Source organism: Micromys minutus, assembly GCF_963924665.1.
Source record: "Micromys minutus genome assembly, chromosome: 23".
In the NCBI taxonomy this organism is placed as follows: Eukaryota; Metazoa; Chordata; class Mammalia; order Rodentia; family Muridae; genus Micromys; species Micromys minutus.
Genome location: NC_137958.1, coordinates 36,553,163 through 36,558,894, shown reverse-complemented (window position 1 = coordinate 36,558,894; position 5,732 = coordinate 36,553,163). Strand labels below are relative to the sequence as shown.

Below are 5,732 nucleotides of genomic sequence, written 5' to 3'. Positions count from 1 at the left end.
TGCAGCTCCTGCAGATGCTGCACACAGTGGTATTGCTTCCTTTGCCTTCCTTAAGTATGGAAACAAAGCCATTTGGCCCCTTTGGGCAATAAATATCATATAAAAGTCACATTGAACTATAACTAGAAAAGTTGTTAAAATACAATGCAGCTGATAATAGAAGGTAAGCCCATTTCTTTACCATTTAAAAAAAATTATTTAATTTCTCAAATTTAAGTGATGGAATTTCTTAGCAATGGCTATAAGAACATTTTAGAAAATTCTGTTTATGGTCTGGAAGTGGTGAAAAATGTTTTGAGAGTTCCATGTGGTCTCATGTTGGCTGGAATACTTTACACATAAATATCAATCGTATAGACTTTATTACATATTATAGTTTTTCTCAGGAAAACTATAATGTATAATATATTATATACTTGTGTAGAATAATAATAATAATAATAATAATAATAATAATAATAATAATAGTAATATATTACTTGTGCAGAATAGCAAGTAATTTTTTTCCATAGGGGTTCTACATATTCCATAGTTCCATTAGCTTAGGACCATGGCCCAGTTCATTTTTCCCAAACAATCCATAATGCTAAATCTATATGAAGCTACAAGTTGAGAAAGAAATAATGAATTGTAATCAAGTATCATGAGGTATCTTATCGTTCATGAGAGTTCCCACTTTTTTGCTGACCCCTCTGCCCCTGAAAATAGTATTTCCTAAGGCAAAACAGTAATAATAGTAAAAGCCTTTGATGGTTTTATCAGTGTTGTGTTATGAACTAAAACACATTTAGTTCAACTTCAAAAGCCCCATAGTCTATAACACTGTCAAATATTTAAAAGTCTAAAATCTCTTCTAATACTCATGAAAATCTCCTTTTCTTTAAATTTTCTTTTATTTTATTTTTTTAAACTTTATTTTAAAAAACAAAGATAAATGCACAGATTTTAAGCATTTTTGCATAAAAGTATACAAACACATTTTTATAAGGGTGTAATTAATTATTTATGGGTACCTATACATATACATATGTATATATGTAACTATAATATAGGAAAAGGGATTATTAATTTGAGGAGATAGGAGAGAAACTGGGAGGGGCTTTAGGAAAAAAAGGGAGATGTGATACAGTTCTATTTTAATTAAAATATATTCTTTTTTTTCTGTTTTTCTTGATCTTCACACAGTCTGTGGGTTGTTTCTGGGGTGTTCAGAGCTTTCTGGGGTTAGTATCCCATTATCAGTGACTGCATATTATGTCTGTTCTTTTGTGACTGGGTTATCTCACTTAGGATGATATTCTCTAGATGCATCCATTTTCTTGAGAATTTCGTTAGGCTATTGTTTCTGATAGCTGAGTAGTACTCCATTGTGCAAATGTACCACAATTTTTGTATCCGTTCATCTACTGAAGGACATCTGGGTTCTTTCCAGCTTCTGGCTATTATAAATAGAGCCGCTATGAACATTGTGGTGCATGTATCTTTGTTGTATGTTGGAGTATCTCTGGGGTAAATGCCCAGAAGTGGAATAGCTGGGTCTTCTAGTAGTACTATGTCCACTTTTCTGAGGAACCGCCAGACTGATTTCCAGAGTGGTTGTATCAGTTTACAACCCCACCAGCAGTGGAGAAGTGTTCTTCTTTCTCCACATCCTTTCCAGCTTCTATTGTCATCTGAGTTTTGGATCTTGGCCAATCTGACTGGTGTGAGGTGGAATCTCAGGATTGTTTTGATTTGCATTTTCCTGATGGCTAAGGATGTTGAGCACTTTCTTAGATGTTTCTCAGACATTCAATATTCCTCAATCGAGAAATCTTTGTTTAAGTCTGTACCCCATTTTTTAATAGGGTTGTTTGATTCTCTGGTATCTTGCTTTTTGAGTTCTTTGTATACCTTGGATATTAGGCCTCTATCTGATGTGGGGTTTGTAAAGATCTTTTCCCAGTCCATTGGCTGCCATTTTGTTTTCATGATAATGTCTTTAGCCTTACAGAAACTTTGCAATCTCATTAAGTCCCATTTGTCAATCTTTGACCTTAGAGCTCAAGCTATTGGTGTTCTGTTTAGGAAATTTTCTCCTGTGCCTATGAGTTCTAAGGTTTTCCTGACTTTCTCATCTAATAGTTTCAGTGTACCTGGTTTAATGTGGAGATCTTTGATCCACTTGCACTTGAGCAACTAATGGCACCTTCTCAAAAATTGACCACATAATTAGTCACAAAACGAGCCTCAATAGATATAAGAAGATTGAAATACTTCCATGCATCCTCTCAGATCACCATGGTCTAAGGCTGGTCTTTAACAACAACAAAGACAACAAAAAGCCCACATACACATGCTGCCTGACATGGGTACTGTGAATCATACTTGGGTTCTTTTCAAAAGAATTACATGCATGTAACCACTGAGCTATCCCTCCAGTTTTCTTCATTATTAGTTTTATGAATTAAGAATACCTAGAGAAGGCCGGGCCCTCTTGGACCTCTTGGAGGCATCCCAGTGGGTTCCTTTTGCCTTGGCTGCCTTGGAGGCTATGGTGGCAGTGGCCACTGGGCTCTCGACCTCCTGTGGGGATAGCTGTGCAGTGAGTGTTCCTGGCTGCCTCAGAAAATGAGCTGGGGGGACCTGGAGGGCTAGAGTGATCACCTCTACCTGGCTACCTGAGCGCCACACTTGCTGTCTGTGTTCCGGCTGGCAGCAGGTATCTTCTCTGTGAGATACCGTTCGAGAGATTTATAGCTAAACCCTGTGCACTATGTGTTGGCCCGGAAGACAGTGCCCTCTATCAGGTTGAATCCAGTGATACCCTTGTGAATGCATTCATGACTGTGACTAAGTATCCCGATGAGAAAAGGCTAAAGGGCCTGTCGAAGCAACTGGACTGGGAAGTCTGAAAAATCCAATGCTGGTGTCGCCATCGGAGGAATCAGGACAAGCCTCCAACGCTCACTAAATTCTGTGAGAGTATGTGGAGATACACTTTTTATGTATGTATCTTCTGCTACGGAATTCGATTTCTCTGATGGATGCCTTGGTTCTGGGATACCCGACAGTGCGGGTACAGTTATCCGTCTCAGCCGCTCTCACGGGAGCTGTGTTACTATTACGTTAGACAACTGGCTTTCTACTGGTTGCTACAGTTTTCTCAGTTGATCGACGTTAAGAGAAAGGACTTCCTGATGATGTTTATACATCATTTGGCCAGCACTGGGCTCATCTCTTACTCCTATGTCAACCACAGGGTGTGAGTGGGAGCTCTCATCTGTCTGCTGACTCCCCAGACCCCTTACCGGAAGCTGCCAGGCTGGCCAATTATGCCAGATATGAGCAGCTACGTAACACCCTCTTTGTGATCTTTGGAGCAGCTTTTGAGTCCCGGGATATTATTGGGCCCTATTCCTTCCTGATGGCTCTTCAATGGCTTTCTCCTGATCCTACAGATGCTGCATGTCATGAGGTCCTACCTAATAGCAAGAACTGCTTTTAAGTCCTTGATCCGGGGACAGGTGCCTAAGGATGATCACACTGATGGAGAGAGCAGCTCGGAGAAAGAAGGTGAGACCACCCACATAAACAACCTCTCTGGCAGCAGCGCCAGCAATGGTGCCAAATGCAAGAAAGGCCACACGGGAGGCAGCCACTTGGCTGAAGTGCAGGGGACTTGGAAAGCCGCTGGTAACCTGTGCTTTGGGGTCTTCCCACATCAACACTCCTGTGACTAGAGAGACTGCAAGTCACAGAGGGGAATCAAAGAAACAGATATGTTTGTTTAAAAGAAACTCTTGCCATTTTTGTATTTAATGCCCCCCTGGTCCTTTGAGTAACATTATTGGCTCCGTGTTTGTGTGTTTCTGTGTGTGTTTGTACCTGTGCGTTGTGTGTATGGATGAGTTTCATCGACTAGGTTGGGGCGTAATTCTGGATTGCTAATCATTGTCGGGTCACTTCTGAACCCACCTCATGTCCAGCGTTGGCTGTATCTTGAATTACGCTGTCTTACCTGAAGATCCAGCTATTCCACTTCTGGGCATATACCCCAGAGACACTCCAATATACAACAAAGATACATGCACCACAATGTTCATTGCAGCTCTATTTATAATAGCCAGAAGCTGGAAAGAACCCAGATGTCCTTCAGTAGATGAATGGATACAAAAATTGTGGTACATTTACACAATGGAATACTACTCAGCCATCAGAAACAATGACTTAACCAAATTCTTAAGAAAATGGATGCATCTAGAAAATATCATCCTGAGTGAGATAACCCAGTCACAAAAGAACAGACATAATATGCAGTCACTGAATGTGGAATGCTAACCCCAGAGGCTTGGACTGCCCCAGAAACAACTCACAAACTGTGTGAAGTTCAAGAAAAAAAAAACCATTATGCTCAATCCTTACACACTAAGAAAATGTTGACAGGTTACATCCTGTTTTACATGTACGTTTTGCTCATTGTAACTAGTAAGGCCTTAATGCAGAGTATCAAACCTTAAAAAAAAAGCTTAAAATTTGTAAAAAAAAAAAAAAAAAAAAAAAAAAGAATTACACTGTCTTGAGACTAAGTTCCTGGTCCATCTTAATACGTGGTGCCTCCAGACTCAGGTCCAGGACTCGGAAACTGTTCTTTTGGAGGAGGAAGTAATATCTCACCTGATGGAACACTTTGGATAGATACCCAGGATCACTGTAGCCCCTGGCTACAAGTCCCTCTTCCTATCCCCTGACAGTGTCAGGGACAATGTCTGATCCCCGCTGCTTCCTCAATGGTATGCAGGGAGGGGGAAGGGAGGAGAGGATGGGCTGAGATTTGGAGAACAGCAGCCCTGGTCGTGCTGTTAATGACTTTGCTACACTGTTCTTTCTTCTGTGATGAAAATGTTTCAACCCTTTTTTAAAAAAAATAAAGAGTAACTAGAGTCTTAAACAATGACACAGAATGAAAACTAAAACCATTGGTATTTGGCTTTATATACACAAAGCGTGATGCTTGCATCCTTAGCATTGTCAGTAAGGCAATAACAGTAGTGACAGGAAAAATAAAAACCATTTACAAATTTATGTACATTATCTTTTCCTAATTTGTCTCTTGTCAGTTCTAGGTTTACTTTATAACTTCACATTTGTCCTTACTCACGCTTGAATCCATCAGTTCAACTCTTTGTGACTCCTGGAATTTGCTCTTGGTTCATCAATGCTTGTTGCACTACAATTTTAACGTGAGTTTTCCTTGCAGGAAAGTCAACTAATCTAGAGATAATTGTAACGATGAAGCCAACTCATACAGGGATATCTCATAAATGGTTAACGACCATATTTTCTCTTCTCTGTGGGTTCTAGTCTTATCGACCCACAAGGTAACATGTAAGGTGACATGAAAGCAGAAACGATACTATGTAGGGGGCCCAGGGGATGGATGGATGTAGGAACAGCTTAGAAAAGGGTGAAAACAGGAAGTGGCTGTATGTTCAGACTACATTATATTTCTGCATGAAATGGCTTTTTGCAACCCTGTATAACAAAAGAAAAAATTATGCTCATGCAATCAATTAACTTTTGACAAATCTTTTTATACAAAATTATTTAATAAAGCAACTTAGTTTTACTTTTAAAAAATTGAAACATATATATTATGGCTATTTGCTTGGGGCTTTTGTGGGAGTGTGGGTATCTCTGACTGTTTGCTCTTGAGACCCTTTCCCCTTACCGGGTTGCTTCCTCCAGCCTTG

The 5,732-nt window shown here is 39.7% G+C and overlaps 1 pseudogene across 1 annotated transcript in view; it reads left to right on the top strand.

Moving 5' to 3' along the window:
* LOC308435763 (ceramide synthase 5-like) overlaps positions 1 to 3,722 on the top strand; it is a 9,835-nt pseudogene extending 6,113 nt beyond the window's left edge. Inside the window, exon 4 of the transcript in view lies at positions 2,461 to 3,722. The product of the transcript in view is annotated as a ceramide synthase 5-like (transcript). The remainder of the gene's footprint in view (positions 1 to 2,460) is intronic.
* The last annotated feature ends 2,010 nt before the right edge of the window (positions 3,723 to 5,732 follow it).